Source organism: Ambystoma mexicanum, chromosome 2p (genome assembly GCF_040938575.1).
Source record: "Ambystoma mexicanum isolate Mex_15411 chromosome 2p, UKY_AmexF1_1, whole genome shotgun sequence".
Classification (NCBI taxonomy): domain Eukaryota; kingdom Metazoa; phylum Chordata; class Amphibia; order Caudata; family Ambystomatidae; genus Ambystoma; species Ambystoma mexicanum.
The window spans coordinates 197196407-197216391 of NC_090923.1; the positions used below are offsets into that span (position 1 = coordinate 197196407).

General features: G+C 44.0%; 1 protein-coding gene across 6 annotated transcripts in view; it reads left to right on the top strand.

Annotated features, from left to right (window-relative positions):
* The window catches only part of LOC138566340 (protein SSUH2 homolog), a 620994-nt gene that overhangs the window by 22949 nt on the left and 578060 nt on the right, over positions 1-19985 (top strand). The gene's annotated exons all lie outside the window — the stretch shown is intronic.

Consider the following 19985-nt stretch of genomic DNA (forward strand, 5'->3'; position numbering starts at 1 on the left):
TTCAACAGCGAGCTATTTCCCAGAACATGTCATGTGTGAATGTCATCACCCAGTACTGATTATGCTCGAGTTGTGCAATTTCCTTTAGAAATGCAAGACTATAAATTACATAAATGAAACTAGAAATATGACTGAATCAGCTACGTTCACGTGACATGGAGCCACCCAAGAGCTCTGTGTGCCCCCACTCCCTCCTGCAGATAGGTTTGAAGTTGTATTTAACACACTTAGGATATCAGCCTTTGGTAGCAGACAAGAAATATGCATTTAGACTAAACATATCCGTATCAATAAATCAATGGGGAAGAAACAAGAACAAATAAGCCACCGGTTTGTTTTCAGCTAAACATGAAAATCCGATTCGAATATTTTGGGGGCTCTTGGTGGTGGATGTAACACAGGGTCGCCCTGGGGTATAAAATTGTGTCGGGCAAGAATGAAAAAGTGGCCCACAGTTGCAAATGGCAATTCAGGGGGAGATTTTTTAAATAAAGTGTGATGCGAATTGTCCATTTTAAAGAATATTTATTCGCAACGCTGGTCAAAACTGCTAGCCACATAGTGAAGTAACTCATCAAACAGGCCCACATTGGCCAAAAAAGTGGCCCACTTTGACCAAAGAAACATCACACACAGGCTTTTTGCGTTTTTGGTTCGGCCATGGACCTATTAGACCAGCCCGAGCCTGCTGTAAACAATTACCTTTTCATGCTGGTGTGGGGGAATGTGGGCTTTAGTTTAGAATAATAGTATCACATTATTTATATTCACCCCACAACCTGTCATCAGACAGTTATTAATTTGCTTCATTCAGGAATTGGGACTCTATTTCAGGTCACAGTCAGATGCCTCTGGGGCAAACCTGTTTAGCCATGCTAAAACTTTAGTTTCGAAGGGCCTCCCGTGGGTCATGTCTCGATAGGGATATTCCTAATCACATTTTTTCCCCTGCATTATGGCCATTATTTCCTTGCTCTTAAATTTACATATTTCCCCTTTCAATTCCACGTTCAAAATTGAGAAAGGGCCTGTACGGGGGAGTAAAACCGTGGTATCCAGGTGCTCGCTGAGATGATCCTTTGGGGCGTTCACCAGAAGTTCTTTCTGGAGTATGACTTCCCATTCCGGGGGCCGTTGGATGAGGTGGTTACATTCAAAATCATGATAGATGGCAAGTTGAGCTTCCAGATATGAGGCAAAAGGTGGGTTATGGTTACTCTGCAGACTGAATGGCAACGTAATAGTACTGGAGCAACAATAAAAAGTCAAGTTGCCAGCTACTAGCTCATGCAGAAAAAATCACCCACCCCCTCACCATTTCTTACTTGCCAAGAGTCCATTATCACTAGCCAATGTACACCGATATTGCTCTGCGTCGGAGGGGGCCCCATTGTTGATGATAGTGGAGGTGCGGCTTGACGTTTCTACGCTGCTTGGTCTGCACTTCACGTCCGTTCATGTTCACTCTCCATGTCTTCTGCAGCTGGCGTTCACCTCTCTAGACAGCTGGCGCCTCCATCTGTGGCTTGGGGCGGCTGGGTGCTGTGAGAAACCTGAAGGTGTCTCCATGACTAGTCCCCGGGATCTGTCATCTAGGTGGCCAGGACACAGCCATCGCTATTAGATCCAGTTCCTGGGGGTGAACCAGTGAGGGAGGACCACCTGCATGAGGGCTGCTCGGGGAGTGAAAGCGGGACACCGAGCGGTGGGACAGGGTATCTCCTTTCTTATAGCACCTTTTTCGTAGGATACTCAGACACTCTTCCCCCAACCCCCTTTTCCAACGCAAACACTTTCTTACACCACGACAGACAACAGACTAACACTAGAGCCGTTTACGTGACATGTCCCAACACAAGGGTCAGGCAGAGTCCGACAATCGACCAGAACCACACACGCCTGACGGCCCTTTCCCTTCCTGTTGGGGATAAAAGGTGGAGCACGAGAGCACACTACGAGCAAGGTAGACCGCACAATGAGACAGCTATCCAAGCACAGCAGTTCAAGGAGATGAGAAAGGCAGCGAGAAACAAAAGGGTGAGGAGAGAAGCGACCTTGCCCTTTCTGACCCAGACCAGCGAAGCCTCCCTGAAAGTAATCATAAGACCGGAAACAATAGCCAACGTGTGTTGCAGCAGATGTCAACGGTACATGAAGCACCCCTACACTTATAATCAGAACAGGGAGAGAAGCTTACTACCGTGGTACCGTCCTTAACTCCAGAGACAATAAACGCCAAGCGGTTCATCACAGCCGGTGAGTCGCAGCGAGAACCGATAAGAAATCGAACTGTGTTGAACGAGAGTCACAAATGCAAATTAAGGAAGGTTCAAACAACTGTTAACATTAAGGGAAAACGAGCTGCAGAGGGGTTCGGCACCACGTGGGTGCTTATTCGAGAAACTCTAGGTGATTCCACTTCTGTTGAAACTACTGATACAAGAAGGCCCTAGGAGAGCCGGAAGGAAAAGGTCCAAGTGGGCATACAGGGGTCTAGCAAAATCCCCTGTACAGTCGAATGGCTTTGACATGCACATAGTTGAAAAGCTAAGGGAGGTGAATCCTGCATAGTGAGAAAAGAGAAAGAACTGTATGATTGGCAAGAGTGAATCTGACGGAGGGATGCCGATGGAAAGAGGCGAAGTCTCAAGTCCTAATGAACAGTGTGTTGACAGGAGTGAACCCGACAGAGGGAAGTCCCCAGTGAACTGTTTAAAAAGACATTAAGACTTGTGAATGCCACAGGTGAAATAGTTTTGAGAAAAAACCTGTCTCGACCCACGACCTGAAGACCCCTGGCCAACCTATGGGCCAGGGAGAGTCTTGATTCCTGCCCCCACTAAACCCAAGAAATTGCAGCATAGGCCTTCTTGGGGCCAGCGCTAGGCTCATGTTTGAATGTGTATATACTGAAGGGTGAAACCCCTACTCTGTGGGAGACTGGGGAAAGAATGCAACAAATATCACAAAATTGTGTCCTCACAGGGAATAAAGTAATGGTGATGCGGTATATCCATTACCGATGCTCACCTTATTTTCTCTAACCTCAGTTTGTGTGTTAAACTGTTTTAAGCAAGGGTTACCACAGACTAAATCTATTGCTCCTAAGTCATGTGTGTTAAACCTCTTCTTTCCATATAATTATGTCATTAATGTTATCAGAAGATCATTGCTTTGAAGATATACATTTGACACAATGCAGAATCTTGATCATACAAAAATTAGTATTTCTTGTTATTTTAATGAAAAACATAAAACAATCTTTTGTGCATGAGCCTCAATGACATTTAACAAAATATTATCTGGAAGCAGGTTCAATTTTGAATACATAACATATTATAATCATGTTAACGGCATCAGAATAAATCATGCACCGTAAAAAAACAATAATAATTGGAAACCGGTAAAGTAAAGAAAATATACAAAAAATTAAACAATTCAAAAGGACAAACCACTGAAAAAAAGACTACATTTAAACAAAACAATTCTAAATATCACAGGACATGAATTCTATCCTTATAGGCAGAAAAATATTATAAAGTTATTTAGTTTTCACCCTGTTTTATTTATGGGAGTCCACCTGTGTACATTCCAAGGAAAACCAAGGAACGAAAGAAACAATTATAATTCCTAGTGGGGTGTGGAGATGTATGGCTAGTGTAAGCTTGGTTTATACATTCACACTTGCCAACCGAGTAAAAGATAACAGGTTAGCAAAGGCAAGGCTTCTTAAGCGCAGTGCATAGCGCCTACTCACCGCATCAAGGCGCTCATATTCCATATTCCCGTAGTCCCCTCCCCCCTTCTTTTAGATGGCCAGCCCAGATAAGACGCACCCCAATACATTCACATTACAAACATCATTACAGTAAACAAAATGGCCGTGAAATGAGGACCATAATTATAACTGTACATCCTAGTACTACTAATACTATTCCTATCACTATTCGAAAAATATCTCAGTGGTGTCATCTCCATCCTTGTTGCACCTGAACATGTTGAAAAAACGTAAAGGGAAAGAAAAAGGTAAGGGGCGAGGAAGAGAGAGAGATAGATAAAGAGATAGAGTTTTAATTTACGTAGCTTATGCTGTAGCAGCAATGCATGTTTTCTCACTCCCTCTACATGCACTTAGTATAGTCAGCATGAACCTATGTGATTTGAGGTAGTGTTGTTTTCTACATTTTGCACACTTTGTGTTGTGTCCATTGTGGCCCTTCGAACATCTGAGAGGTGTATCCAATATCTCAACCCCTTCACATTTACTGCAAGGGGTGTGGAAAACACAACCTCTTAGGGCCCATGGAACATGGGGTTGTTCCATTTTCCCACAAAGCCTCTGACATAGACCATTTCCCCTGGCAACAATGGTTGTGCAGGGGTGGTGTCAGCTTGTGGGGTAGATGTCGTTTGGGCATCCTCTGTGTGTGGCAGAGTAATTTCTTTTGCGATACACCTTATTGCACGTGTCAGCTGGGACAAGTATTGTTTAAACTCTACCCCTAGTGTTGCTGCTGCTCTATGAGCATCCGTAGGGGTGTTTGCATAGGCCTGCCAGTCACTATTTCGTGGGGGGGGACAGGTGGTGGTCCTTACTGAGTTGTATGCGCAGATGGTAATGGCCTTGGCAGAATAGGTTGTTACCGCCACCATACCATCCCTTGTCCAACACCATTCCTGCCCTCGACCCCACCTTTCCCAACCATCCAGGACTTCAAAAGCATTACAAATCCCACAGACACCATTACTAACCTAGAGTCAACCATTATCACCCTCCAGGATGACCCTAGAACAGGAACTTCCCAATATGGACTCCCGTGTCACTAACCCCATTCAGGGTAATATAAGACTGAGTAGACTAAGGTCATCTACCGAATACCTCCACCGAAGGTCCAACCTGCCTCCGGCCATGCAGAAACAGCAGAAACCTAATTCTCCTCTTATCATCCAACCAAATAATATACCACTTACAACCACGGCCAAACAACCCTTCAGTACGATAGTAGCTCAAACCACAACCCCATCACTCCCTCCCCTTCTAGAACCCTCACTCAATCTTTAATGTTCTCTCATAAATGTAGGGTCACTTGGAGCCCATGCCATCGAGATGCATGATCTCATCATCGACCAACAACTGGACCTTTTAGTCATCACAGAAACGTGGCTGCACCATGCATCTGGCCCACTACTAGCTCTTGCCATTCCAACAGGCTTTGACATTCTTAGGACTGATAGAACCAATGCACAGGGAGGTGGCGTGGCCATAATAGCCAAAACCAGTGTGCAAATTAGATCCTGCCCCCTAAAAGAAATAGATGGATACAAACTTCTCCTAGCCAAAATCACATCTAACCCAAAAACTACTACCAACATTTTAGTCTCGTGCAGATCACCTAATAACACCCACCCGGATCTAGATATCCCACTCTTACTCACCCCCTGTATCACAACTAACACCAGATTTATCATCCTTGGTGACATTAACTTAGGATTCAATGATAAACGGGATCATAAAGCAGACGCCTTCCATATCGCACTCAAAGATATGAACTTCACACAATTAGTGAATGCCCCTACCCACAACAAGGGTAGAATACTTGATTGGATACTCATGCTCAACTCCCAGCTAATTGTCAATTCTATTGTACCTCTTGACTGGATGGTTCACCATATGATCAACTTTACACTAATTAGTAATCAGAAATCCCCTCCAATGCCTAAGATACTGGACACAGATGAAGCAAGACCTATCCGAAAACTAACAGTAGAGAACCTCTTCCCCCATCCTTAATGAAGCCCTCTCAGATAATAATCTAATAAGTGACAACCCTGCCTTACTGGCAGATGTCTACCATAAGGGTCTCACAACCTCTATTGACTCTGTTGCACCCATCACAACTAAAACACAACGTGTTGACAAATGTACAAACTTCTGGTTTAATGATGAATTAGTATCGCCCAGGCGTACCAAAAGATCTCTGGAAAATATCCATAAGAAAACCCATACAACAGACTGGCCCAATTCATTTACAGCCGCCAATAAAATATACAAACAGCTATCGTAACTCATAAAGCCAATGCATTTAATACTCGCATTAGCAATGCCACTTCGAACTCCAAGGAGCTCTTTACCATTCTTAGAGAACTGGAAAATCCTATCACTGAATCCACACCGACCAATTCTAGTAAAGCATGGTGTACCACCATCCAAAACGCCCTAGTCTCAAAAATTGAACTATTACAAAAAAGATCATCACAAAAAGAAAGATCTTACCTGACAAAAACACACCCCCATCCACGCTCAATACTAATAATGACCATACCAAAGTACTCTTCCACTTTACTCCAGTGACCCAAGACCTAGTGTTAGGCACTATAGCGAAATTAAAAGCCTCCAATTGCGAAGGGGACAATTTCCCAGCACACCTAGTCAAACTTTGTGCCCCTACCCTCACTCCCATCATTACCAACTTTGTTAATGCCTCATTCATCACAAATACGGTCCCAGCCAGTATAAAACAAGCCTGGTTGACCCCATTGCTGAAAAAAAACATCCCTGGATTCGATAGTCCCCACAGACTACCGTCCAATAACAGTCCCATTCTTACTGAAGAGTATAGATAAAATAGCCTATACACAAATCCTGTCCCATCTTGAACAAAACCAGCTCCTGGGAGCTAGACAATCTGGATTTCGGCCTAACCACAGTACTGAAACTGCAATTCTGGATTTGAAAATCCAGATGGACACCATAAGGGATGCAGGTAAACTCTGTATATTCCTACTGTTAGATCTATCTGCCACGTTCGACTTAGTGTATCACGACAAACTTTGTGCTACACTGGCTAATGAGTTCAGATTCTCAAGGAAGGCCACCCTCTGGGTGAAATCCTTCTTAGCCGAGCGCACGTCTACAGTATCCATGGGCAAAGAGGCCGCAGACCCTATTCCAGTCCCCATAGGGGTACCTCAAGGGTCGTGTCTTTCACCTACCCACTACAATGCGTATACCAAGCTCCTATTTGCTGCATTGGATGCCATGGCTGTCATCTACACTAACTTCGAGGATGACACCCAGATCCTCCCAATCTCAGGTAACTATGATCAGGATACCATATTCATCAATGAAATGTATGCTATAATACAAAATTGGATGGCTATCAACAGTCTGTGCCTTAATGATGAGAAAACTGAGATTCTCATCGTGGGTTCCCCAACAAAAACTAAAACCCTCCACTTGGATTACACATCAATCAATATTGACGGTACATAAACAGGTAAAACCTTAAGATGTTTACTTAGATGCCAGTCTAACCATGACGAAACATGTAAATGCCTTATCCTCAACTACCTCATACACCGCTAAATTAATTGCGCTAAGCCGACAATTCCTCATGCCCAAAAACTGCACTACCCTAGCTAGGGCACTGATATTATCCAAGTTAGATTATTGCAATTTACTCCTACTAGGTACCTCTAACTCTAATCTGGCCAAAATACAATTTATGCAAAATAAAGCATTATGTTCAGCGCTAGGACTAAAAAAGTCAGACCATATATCCAATATTAGTTGAGAGACCCACTGATTACCCATCAAGGCCAGAATCATCTTCAACGCTCTGTGTATTACGCATAAATGCCTTGCCAATATAGCACCCATATACATCAATAAATCAATAGCTAAAAAAGAATCTAATAGAATGCTTAGAACATGCTCCTTCAGATCCTGCACTTCAAAAGCTCCAGAGCAGGGGGAAGTAGCTGCCCAGTTATGTCCCTAAACTCTGGAATACACTCCCCTTATACATCAAAAATGAAGACTCTTTACAGGGCTTCAAAAAGTCACTAAAAACCTGGCTCTTCACCAATATTAGCCGGCAGCTACACAGCCTATACAACCCCACCCCCTTATACAGAAACCAAAGTAATGAGGACCATTACTGATGCCAAAGAAATGAAGACCACTACCCTATGATGTAAATAAAGTAAATATACCCTATCCTAACGACAACAAAGTATATAAGTAAATATAACCAATATTTTCACACGATGTAATCACCCATATTACTGTCTTGCTTTTGCTGTATTATTGCACTGTTCTATATATGTACTGTGAATGTTTCTGAATCTACAATAAGATGTCTGTAACTACGCTGTGATACCCCAGGATTTGGACGTACAACAAATGCAATAAATAAATAAATAAAATAAATAAATGGAACAGGGCCAGAGGCAGGCAATACACCCAATTCTTTTTAAGGGTGTTGCATAACTTAGTCTGCATTTATGAGGCTGTTGATCCTCTCCACCACTCCATTTGCTTGTGGGTGGTAAAATGAGCTGTGAGGGGTTTTGGGGTGGCACACACTTTTGCAACCCAGTCAGGAATTATTCTTTTTTCCACCTACCACAGTTGCTCCTTGATATGTGGCCGCTGCTCCGTTGGGTGCAATAGCGAAAGGATGGCTGCTTTCTGTGGACTGCTGGTTGTGGCCGGGCTGATGTGGCTGCATTGCTAGCTGTTTGTGTGGTGGATGGTAAGGGCCTGGGATTTGGGGAGGTAACTGTGTGTAGGCCTGGTGAATCTCGTATGGTACTGATGACATTCCACGAGCGGGTCTCTGTGTGCTATCTGGGTGGGGATACTCCTACTGGGGTTGATTGTAGTTATAATTCCCTCCCTACATGTTGCACCATTCTCTCAAAGTGCCCCCATCTCCCACATGACCAGCACTGTCCTGGCCCGCTACCCCTTTGTCCTGGCCCTCCAAATCCCCCTCCCCTATGTCCTCGGAACCCACCTCATCCATGCTGCTGCTCTCCTAGACACTAGGGTCCTGAGAAGTGCTTGTTTCCTCCCTACTGTCCTTGTCTGCCGTCAGCCCAGACTGCTGCAATTCATGCCTGAGTCGCAATAGAGGCGCATCCCTCCTCTCCCATCTGCTCTGGGGGCTGCCCTGCAGATACTGCTGCTACCTTCACTAGTTTATTTTGGACTAGTTTTGCTTCCTCTGCCTGCCTCTAGGCATAAACTAGTTTTCGAAAATTGATTAGCAGAGATTGCTAATTAACATTTTTTTGGATTATCAAACAAATCGATTTGATTAGCAATGGTATACTAATATGTTTAATGTCACCAGAAGTTGTTTGTACCCAAGACATACAACGAGTAACAATACAGCATGCTTGTGTACCACTGGAGTAAGACATTAGTGAAAAAGAGTCAGGCCTTTCAAATTCTTTACAATTCTGCTAGTCCTGTGGGTCTAGTAACTAAGTTTACCCAGTCGACCTAAGGAAAATGCACTCAACACATGGCAAAATATGACAAAAAAAGTAAATGCGCTTTCTGTAAAATGGTGCAAGTCACCAAAAACCCACTTTATGTTTGGCACGCAGCTGCCACCCAGAGTCCAGCAATGCACAGTGAAATGTTTATTTGACATTTAATGCAAAAAATGTAAATATTAAATAAAAGTTTCAAACGCCCCTTGCAAATGGTACTCCCCCTTCATAAAGACTATTCGACTGTGCAAGTGGGCGAATAGACTTAGCGTACCCTGCATGAGGGTTTGTAAAAGGTTAGCTCCATTGATGGACACAAATAGAGATGATAAAGGCTCTGAAAACAGCTGGACACCTCTCAAATTTGTGCGTTTATACAAGGTAATCCTAATCATAGAGCAAAGGGCGCTCTGGAGGTTCAATACGGTGGATGGTATTGCAGACGATCTGTAGATGTACAGACTGGATGGAACTATTGATCACTACTTTGTGTACATATCTAGTTAGTTTTGTGTATTATGTAAGAGGAAGGACAGTAAGAGACTAAGCAGAGCGGATGGCAGGGGTAGCAGGCATAGAACTGGACAAACTAGGTGGACAATTGTTGTTTGTGTCCATCTCACGTTCAGGCTATCTAGCATAAAGCAGCAGGGGTGATAAGATAGATGTACAGGAGTATGGGTTCAGCTCATGGGTTAAGCACCAGTTGCAGAAGTATGTGACCAGTAGGTCACAGAACTAAGTTTGCCATCAAAAGTATTTGGCTGTGCAATCATGTACATTTTCAAAAGTGTTCACTCTTCTATATGATGCATCTTCCCCAATAAAATAAAATCTAGTTGACCCTGAGATTTAGATATACTAATCTAAACTTTACTGTAAAGCATGTAGCGTCTGCAGTGTTTTACGGTAGCAATACTGCAATTATGCAAGGAATGGAATTGCATGACTGTCTTTTAAAAAAATATAAAGTAAACACATACTGGTCTTTGCCAGACATGATCAGTTGGCTTAATAAGTGTCATCCTGATTACTTCTGGCTTGCAATAATTTGAATTTAAAAAAACCTTGACTGGCACTCCCACACAGGTCTTTGGCACTTAAGAGTGGAGGAGATGATTTCTGTAGTGAACAGAGGAAAAAGGGTGGAGAGTGATCTGAGGGCAGGAGAGGAATGCAGGGAGAGCTTTGCTTTCATTAAACAGGACAACTTAAATAGCTATTTTTGCTACACAAGTGTCAATTTAATGATCAAACCTACAGAAATGCATAGCAAATTGCTATACAACACTGCTTATTTTATGCCTTGCTGTCTCCTCTGAACAGTTTCTTTCTCTCACTCTTCGATCCTCCTACAATGGTTGACTATAGTGCTTTGAATCTCGGTCCACCCCTTTGCATCCACCCCAGCTATCTTATCGAGCGCTTTCTGCACTTCCTTGGGAAGCCCTCTTGTTTACAATGAAATAAAACAATGATGTTGATTGATCACAGGCCCTGCCTATTTCTGCTCTCCACATCTCTTGAACCCTGAGAATATATTGCACAGCATCTTCCTCATCCCCCATTAGCATTGACTGTAGTTCCGTGGTGTCTGTGAACGTTCATCGCAGCGCATCCCATACACATGCTCTGATCTTGTTAAATGATGTGCCATCATGAGCATCGATACTTAGTGCTACTCCCGGGTACCCAGCTTTAATCCACACCGTCTCTGCTTGATCTCCTACCGCTGCTACCAACAAGCTCTCAATGTCTCCTATAGCTAGGTTTACCCCTGCTGTGTTATTCTCAAATGCGTAAATCCATTTCCACGCCCCTGCTGTGAGTTGTGGGAGTGCCTTCAGATTATTTTTGGCCATTTGTGCCCAGGGTACGTAGTGTGTATTAGGGGCATTTGCAGCTTTGCCTTTCCTTTCCTGCCCTTGTTTGCACTTCCGATGTTCCTTGAAGGAAGAAATGTAGCATGTCCTGGAGGTAAGAGTAAACAATTAGTTGGTATTTACTCAACCATGTATGGCCAGTAAAAAATAAGTCCAGGCCACTATGCATTCTAGGATAGAGAATGTAATAGATCTTACAAAATCTTTTTTGCCCACTTTTGTAAACTCTCAGCCTTTATTCTTGTAAGTGGCAGAATCCCACACCAATGACAATATTACACCAATAGCCCAATTTCTAGGTTACCCACATTAAGGCACATCTTCGGTTTAATGGCTCCATTTGAAGGGGTCTATGAACTTAATGGAAAGCCATCATCTCGCCTACATTATTCAACATGTAGCTCCGCCCACACCACTGACAGTATCTCCCACACACTCTCCCCTCCACTGCATGTAAAGGTTGAGGGGTAGACTTCCCCCAGTATATTTGGCGCATTTCCAGCACTGCAGAAATGGGCTCAGGTATACCCATGCTTATGGGACTGATGCCATATGCAGTCCCAAATGCTTAGTTTTAATTGGCTGGCATAGTGTACACTTGCAGCGTAAGGCTCGACACGCAACACAGGAAAGGTTCCCCATCTCAAACTGGAACTGGAGAGGGTAATCATGTATAGAAAGAGTTGTTCCTGTCGGAAAATATTCATACACAAACTGTGGCATTTACAAATTAATAAAATGACCAATGTGAAAATGTTCCTGGCAATACAGGACCCATTAAATTGATTTATGGCTATTCAAAGGATTAATCACTGGCGTAACCCTTATTTTATTCAATAAAAAGGTCAAATAACCATTATTTTGTTACAGAAAAATGAGAAGTCATCACACATGATACCATCACATTAGATCGACAGCTATGCATGTTAAAGACATAAATGCACCCACTGCCCCTAAAGCTCAGAACCAAAAGTAATGTTACAAGAGAAATGGAGTGTGGGTAAATCTCAGTGAACTTGCTGACAACAAGGGGACGTTTTGGAAACTTCACAATAACTCTGTCTAGACATCAGTTTCTTTGTTTATTTATATAGCGCTCCACACCTGGAGGTATCTAGGTGCGTTATAGGTAATTTGAAGTTTACATTTTACATGAAAGGATCAAGTACAATGTGTAAAAAGTTACAGGATATTCTTACAATATTTACATGATCAGAATAAACCATGTTGTAAAAAAAAATCAGGTGTATACAGAATACATTTACATAGGACGGGATGGATGGATGGGACGGATTGATTAAAACTGATGGATGGGACGGATTGATGGATGAAACTGATGTATGGGACAGATGGGTGGATAGGTCAGATGGATGTATAGGTCGGATGGATGGATAGAACGGATGGAGGGATGGATTGATGGAACGGACGGACGGACGGACGTATGGAACGGATGGATGGATGGATAGAACAGATGGATGAATGGATAGAACAGATGGATCCTGTTCACGTGCCTGTTCTCGGGCACCTTAAAGATAACCCATCATCTCACATTGCTACTATTACTCTCTACTATACACCATAATTCAACTAGAACACAGCTCTACCCCTGATTATTTGGGCTAGCTGTTCACATACGAAAAGGCCCCATGAACACCTCAACACCCTAATAAAACACAGCTAGCCGAGCACATTCCGGCCTAGCTGCTCACATATGCATCCATCAGGCCTAACACAGCCAGAGCCCAGTCTGGGTGTCCACCCACCAGACTGCACACATCCAACTGATATCGTCAGCACCACACCTAACGCTAGGATGCAGCTACCATCCGGCAATTACATCAGCTGTACACATATATGGTGCACCCATGCACCCTAAAACACTAATTCTCTACTGACCAGAACTACGGTTCCCGAGGGCGTTCAACCTACCAGCGCTTTGAGGTCATACCAGTGATATGAGATATAGAGCGCTATATAAATGCCAAGTATCATAACATAACATAACTTCCCTTTTCCTGTGCCAATGCTATTCTGCAGAACCTTTCCCTTAATCTTCTGTCTGATAGGCTCTCTAATCTCGGTGTGGTCTGGGTGCCTGCTCGGTTCCTCCCTCTGCATCTTCCCCCGTGTCATCAAAGTCACTGCAATATTCCTCGTCCCTTCTTTCGGGACCCTATATTCTTGTATCCCAAGCTGTTTCCTGTTCCTGCTCTATGTGTACTGTTCTTATGGGTGCACCATCTATTCTGAACAGGAAGTGACCTGACTTCCATTCATCCCCCGGGCAGCTGTTGGGGTGCTCCCGTGGGCAACATAGGAACCTCTGCCACCTTTGATGCCTTACATGCTACCCGTAATCTTGCCAGTTCTGTGTGAGATGAGACGTATGGTGTGGGTGGGCCATATATGGTGCAGCCACCATACTGTCCGCCGCCGCCGCCACATATGTCGTGTTGGTGTATCCTTCTGCTGGGCGCGTTGCTAGCGTGTATATTCCCTTTTTCGTCTTCCCATTTTTCCCAGTCTCCTCTGTACTCGTCTTCTGATTACTGTCAGACGTTGCCCCCTCCCCTTTTGGGACCTCTGTTTCTTCCGACATTCTCCAGAGGGCTAATGTTTCCCTTCTATTCTGCAACGGTCTCCCCTTATACCTTGCGCGGTCAAGTAAGTGGACATGTGTTCCTGGTTGCATCTGTCAAAAGACCCATGATCTGTCAAGGAGGGGGTCTTTCCCTCCCCTTTTGTCTCAGTCACCCACTGATTGTGGTACTTTTTAATTTTATCACAGTATAGAAGCAATGCCTTACATATATGGTCTAGGGGTGTGTCTGTTCCCATGGTCGTGTCTGGAGAATGGCTTGTGTCGGGGCTATGCTTATACTGCTGCGCCACAGTTAAAACAGAACTTTGTCCAATACTAGTCAAAGCGTATACACCTTCCTTAATTGTGTCTTTAGTACAATAATTTCACAGAGAAATCATCAATTGCCTTTTACCCCTCCCAAGTTTCCCACTACAGCTTCTCCATACACACCCTCCACGCTTCCCTGATGCGCATATACACGTCACACATGCCCCTTCTGGGCCTCCTCTGTACACGTTAAAATTCACAAACAAAACAGACTAAAATAATATGCTAAAATAACCACTACTTTTTCCGAGCTCTCTACTTAAATGGAGCTCCTATATTTCTCTTAATATTTATCCCCCGCACTGGCCGAGACAGTGCAAGTGGCGCCACCCTGCCCCCTTACTCTGGGAAAAGGGGGGGTCTACTCCCGTATTCCTTCTTCCTCTCGCTTTCATTCACTGCGTGTTCACCCTTTTCACACTGCTCTATACTCCCAACCCTACTTTGTTGTCCCTTGCAGCCTATAGTCATGTGTCCACGTTCTTCCAAAAGCCTCCGTTCGTGGGGGATCCACAACAGGATTTCTGCAAAGACGGCACCCGCAAGGCCACTCGCCGTACGCGTTTTGGGACTGGTCACCATAGGTGGTCACGGCCCTTCCGGAGAGGCCACGTGGCTACCCCGCAGGTACGGGGATGATGGAATCACATTGCAAGGGTTACCATATCAAGGCAAGTCCCTTTTTATGCACACTCTAGAATAAAGATAACCCTCTAGGGAAATAGGCCAGGAAATAGCGTTGCAAGGATAACAAGGTTTAATTGTACAGAATACAAATATCAGCAAAGGAATCTGCAGCTCGAGAGCGCTCTGATTAATCTAATGACAAGCAGAAGCTTAAAAGGCCGTGTGGCATCATCACATATAGTAAGAACTGGTGCTACCAATTGACAGAACACTGTAGATGGCTCCATAGGGGATGCCAGGCTACAGTTGGTTAGTTCTTTTACTGTTGATCAGGATCCACGTGGGTCAGCTGGGCTCATCTCAGTCTTGTGTGTAGGTCAGGTTGCTCGTATAATACTTTATTACAGCTAAACTAACACGCTAAGCTCACTATTGCATCACTGTGGCATGCATCTGGGCGGCACGGAAACTGATGGCGGATCACTTTCCATGATGAGGGAGGATAAAATACAGTCCTGCTGACCCACACATTCAGGGCTTCGTTGATACCACATTTTCGGCACTCAAGGTCTCCACACTGGGTTTGATTGTTAATGTATCCCTCCCTTTACCTCATGTTACAAAAGGTTGTGTTTTATGCTGGAAGAAATGCAGTTGCGCTTGCTCTTATCTTTTATGGCCGCTTGATTTGTGTTGGGACAGGAGGGTCGCTTTCTTATCATAGAATGCAGATGAGTGGGGGTCGATCCAGTGGTGTGGGCTTAACTTTGGGCTCGCTGGGTGGGGGTTAGTGGCCTATTGGCAGTTTAGTGAAGATGAATGGCTGCTTCATAGTGCCTGGTGTTGTCTCATGCTCTTGCAGGGCACATTCCTTTGAAAGATACTAGATGTTTGAAACAGTTAATGGACAAGGGGGAAGTGAACTTCCGTGAGAACTGGCTGTGCAAATTCATCTTGTCTTACTGAGGTTGGGACTAGTGAACAGGGTTCGTGTAGTTTGGTGTGTGCAGCGCGATCATACAAGCCTGCGATTCATGGCCTACTACAAAATGGAGTTTTGTTCTATGTGTTTCCTAGTGCTGCTCATCTACTGTTGGCGCTACATTGCTTCTTCATTGTGTTTAATAGTGCGGTTTTCTCCCCCTTGCACACAATATCGCTTCATATGGGGTTCGCCTCACCTGAAAGCGCCTAGGGGGGTGGGATACACTCATTTCAATCCCAACATTGGGCATCTCAGGGCAGGGGTTTGAGGGAAGGGTTTTGAAATGTTTGGGGGCAGTGGGTGGATTGTGCCATGTTTTGTTGGTCAAACGTATGAGGTCACTGAGTGGATTATTAAGGCTGTGCCAGGAAAGGCAGCAGTTTGAGGTTTTGTTAGAATTTGATTGTAGAATTTGATTGTAGATGATGCTCTGGGTTTGGTTGTAGGCATCAGTAATACATGTCAGAAGTTCAGGTGGTAGAGGATGTAGGGATCAGAGGTCGTTAGGAGTCTTTGGATAAATATTAGACATGTTTAAATGTTGAAAAAGGCATAGCATAATAGGGTTTATTATAATGCTTGAGACTCAAAGGGGTTTCCCGTAGGCTTTGATGAGGACCTTCGCTTTGGGTTATTGAGGGGATGTGGAGTTATGGAAAGCATCCAAGGGATTTAGTGGCAGGCTTTGAATGGCAGTGCTGTCTAAAGAAAGTGTGGTGGATAGTTACTCCACTGGTCTGGTTTGGGGGTTTAGCTTTGGCAGAGGAAGGTCTGAAGAGTTTTGCCCAAGATAATCAGAGGGCTAAGCTGTTCAGGTTTTCATTGCACTGAACCCCAGTCCAACACACCTTTTTGAAGACCAAAATGACCAAACGTCTTAGTCTGGGCTTAAAAAAAGAAGGGTTTGCCTCAGGGTGCGTACCCTGCACACGATTCTTGAAAGAGCACTGACTTTGGGGGAGGATGACAGGGCTGGCTTTAGGGTACGTTTGAGGTTGGCATGGCTTGAAAGATATCCATGTGACTGCAGCCTAGCCTGAGCAGCCGTGGGCAACAGGGTTGAGAAGAACACATTTTTGGGGATTGATGTCTTGTATGTTATTTTGTCTAGTGTGTTTTTATTTCTGTCGTCTTCTTCACAACATTTGCTGATCAGGAACACCTGTACATGTGGCATTTCCCCACACGAAAAATAGCTCCTACTTGAACAAACAGATATTTTGAAATAATCGAACACAAACCAAGACCAAACCAAAGTGCAGAAATTAAGTTTAGAAAATTGATCACATGGGTAGTATAGAAATCGAATTAAATTTATACTATGCAGTAGTCTCCTTTCTTGTATCTGCAGCCTCAAAATGTATCATGTGAATCAAACCATATACAAAGGTTAATAAGTAGGTAGGTAAAAGGCAAAGCGAATACTACACCCATTCCAGGATCCTACAAAAAAACAATAAAGGCAAAATACTCTGCTTTCAGGGCGTGTTTAGAGTGTAGTGGGAGCTTTGATGGCCAGGCATGTTAGTCGCATTTTAGGAAGGACATATGTTAATTTTCTTTATTCATCCCATGATACATGTATTGCAAAAACGGCTTAGTGGGTTTCTACCCCCTCTGGAGATCTGCTAGTAAAGAAAAGGACACTTGTTTATTTCTTGAGTGATGATTCATTCTTAAAGGTACTTCTTATTCTACCAAGAAAGGTCAATTTCGGCTTGCTCGGTCGAAAAATTGAGACCGATTCCATAGTTTTCGAACTGATGTTTAATCTGAATTATAGTCTTTTTTTTCTTAAAGATCCACAATCTCTCGGACACAAGTCCTAATGACCCTATGCCGTGAGGCCAAGGGTTACACCTTGAACTCTGTTTTGTCCTAGGTGAGTAACCTCATTTAGTTGGTTCTGAGGTGCTCGTCTCAATGGGTGGGCATGTTTATCAACTTCACAACGTGCAGCGGAGTTGCACTCTGTAGCTCAGTCTACCTGCTAGCTCTTCCAAAATTCAGTTGTGGCACAGCATCTGAGCAGTCTTCCTGCCGACATAGGTGTGTGCTGCTAATGTGCCCTACCGTGGTCCTGAATCTCTTACTTTGGTTTGCTGGAGGGTTGTCCAACTCCAGGCCTCAAGGGCCGGATCCATGTCGGATTTTCAGGATACCCCACATTAATCTTCTAGAGATAAATTTGCATACAAGGATTATAAATGTATGCTGAAATCCCAGCAGGTTTCCCTCGGCCCTGGAGTTGGACAACCCTGGATGAACACCTCAACCATTATGCTCTCCTTAGCCCAGGAAATGGATGCCACCCGGAACTGATAGCAAGATGTACTGAAATTGAAAATGCCCAAAACCTGCAATTACCAGTAACTGGTAATCATGCTTGCCCGGTGACATCACTGTGGTACCTTTCTTTCTGGAAGTGTATTCTTACATGCTTTCCAGAGCAGGTGTCCACCTGCTGCACATCAAATCCCACCTACATCAGAATTGCACCTCTACTGTACAGGGAACGTTTGCAAGGTACCCCAGCTTTGCCAATCATTCCTTGAAGGCCAGTCAACCATGCTGACTTTGGAACAGACATCTTTGACCATTCAGCGAGCCGTAGGACTGAACCTCAACAATTCCTAGCGCAAATGTTCCAAGTGCTCGATTGCTTTAGTCAACCATTACCAAGATGCAGAGTACTGATTAAAACATTTGACATCTGTACCAGAGAGCTAAAGGGTTCTGACCACAAGTTACTAGCCTAGTCATTGTTACCTATGGACACTAACGTGGGGACTTTGTCAAAAAACTGACTATTGGCATCAGATCTTCACAGGAGAATGGTAAAGAATTTGGCATGTTAAGCCCCTGCGTCGAGAACCACATATTAGCTGGGAATCAGAGACGCATACCTAACGATAGATCTCCCCCAGCGTCGGGACGTACTCTTACTCAGCCAATGAGCCAGCTCCTGCCTTCCAGCTTGAAAAGCCAGCTAGCACAACGTAATGGTTGAGCAAAGTGCTGGCCTACATCCCCTGCGATACACATTAATCAAATATGGTCAATACTAGGTCCTTACCCTGTGACTCCATATTTAACAAACCATTGAATCTGTAGACTTGGAACTTTCTACAAATAACATTGCCTTACCATGAACCTGTTACATTTAACTGAATCTAAGAGAATCCTAAATCTGCCCGAATAGCCTTTTTTTCAATCTGGTAACCGTTTTACCTTGAATCGTGCCCACCCCACTATACCCCTGAGAGCGAGGACTAGACCACTGCCACCAATAGGTGAAGAAATGACATCTGAAAAAGCCCTGCTGGATTAAGGTGGGAAAGGGAGCTTCTCTAATCTAGAGCTTGGAGAAAAATTCTGGCAGTGCCATTGAGTTGGCTAATTTTAAGAGACTTTAGTTCCAGAGATATGAAATGTCAGATCCCACAATAGCAAGAGCTATATAGGCATGCTCGGACTGCCCGATAGGGCAATGACCGAACGCAAAATGCTAGTGTGGGTCCGTTTTTTTGGGTCAAAGTGGGCCACTTGTTTGACCGATATGGGCTAGTTTGATGAGTTACTTCAGCCTGCGGCTAGTAGTTTTGACCATTGATACTAAATACTATTCTTTAAAAAGCACAATTTGCATCACATTTTATCAAAAAACTCACCCTTGGGTACCACTCGAACAGCCTGTCATAAAAGGAATGAATTTCCATTTGCAAAAGTGTGCCACATTTAATTGGTGCCCAAGACCATTTTATGGCCCAGTCCGACCCTGTATATAGGAAAAACGTTTTGGGATTTTGGTGAGTTTTAAAGTGGTTGTGTCATTTTTGAGGATATTCGAGTGTCCTACATGCCCATTGGTGGAGGTTACTTAGCAATTGGAATGCTCTCTGCAGTTGGGTTTGGGTGAGCGTGCAGTGGGTATTGTAGGGCGTTGTCCTGCAGTGCTTACGCTACCACATGAAGGAAGGAATTCCTGTTTGTGTTGAAAGAGGTGGGCGAGCAGAATTCACAGCTGTGGATTAGTTGTCATTCAACCTTCGGAAGTGGCCAGGCTGGTCAAGCCTGTAAAACCAACTGTTTTCTTTGCCTGTGGTGGGATGGGCGTCGGAATGCAGAAGAACTCGAGTTCTTGGACTCCAGTAACCTTTGTTTCCTATTTTGCATCACTGTTCGATCTCCAACATCTGAAAGAAAGTATTGAAAAATTGTGGTAATTGTCATTCTACATCTCTAGTGTGTCCAGCAACGTTATAGTGCAACATTGTTTGGAGAGTGAATGTTT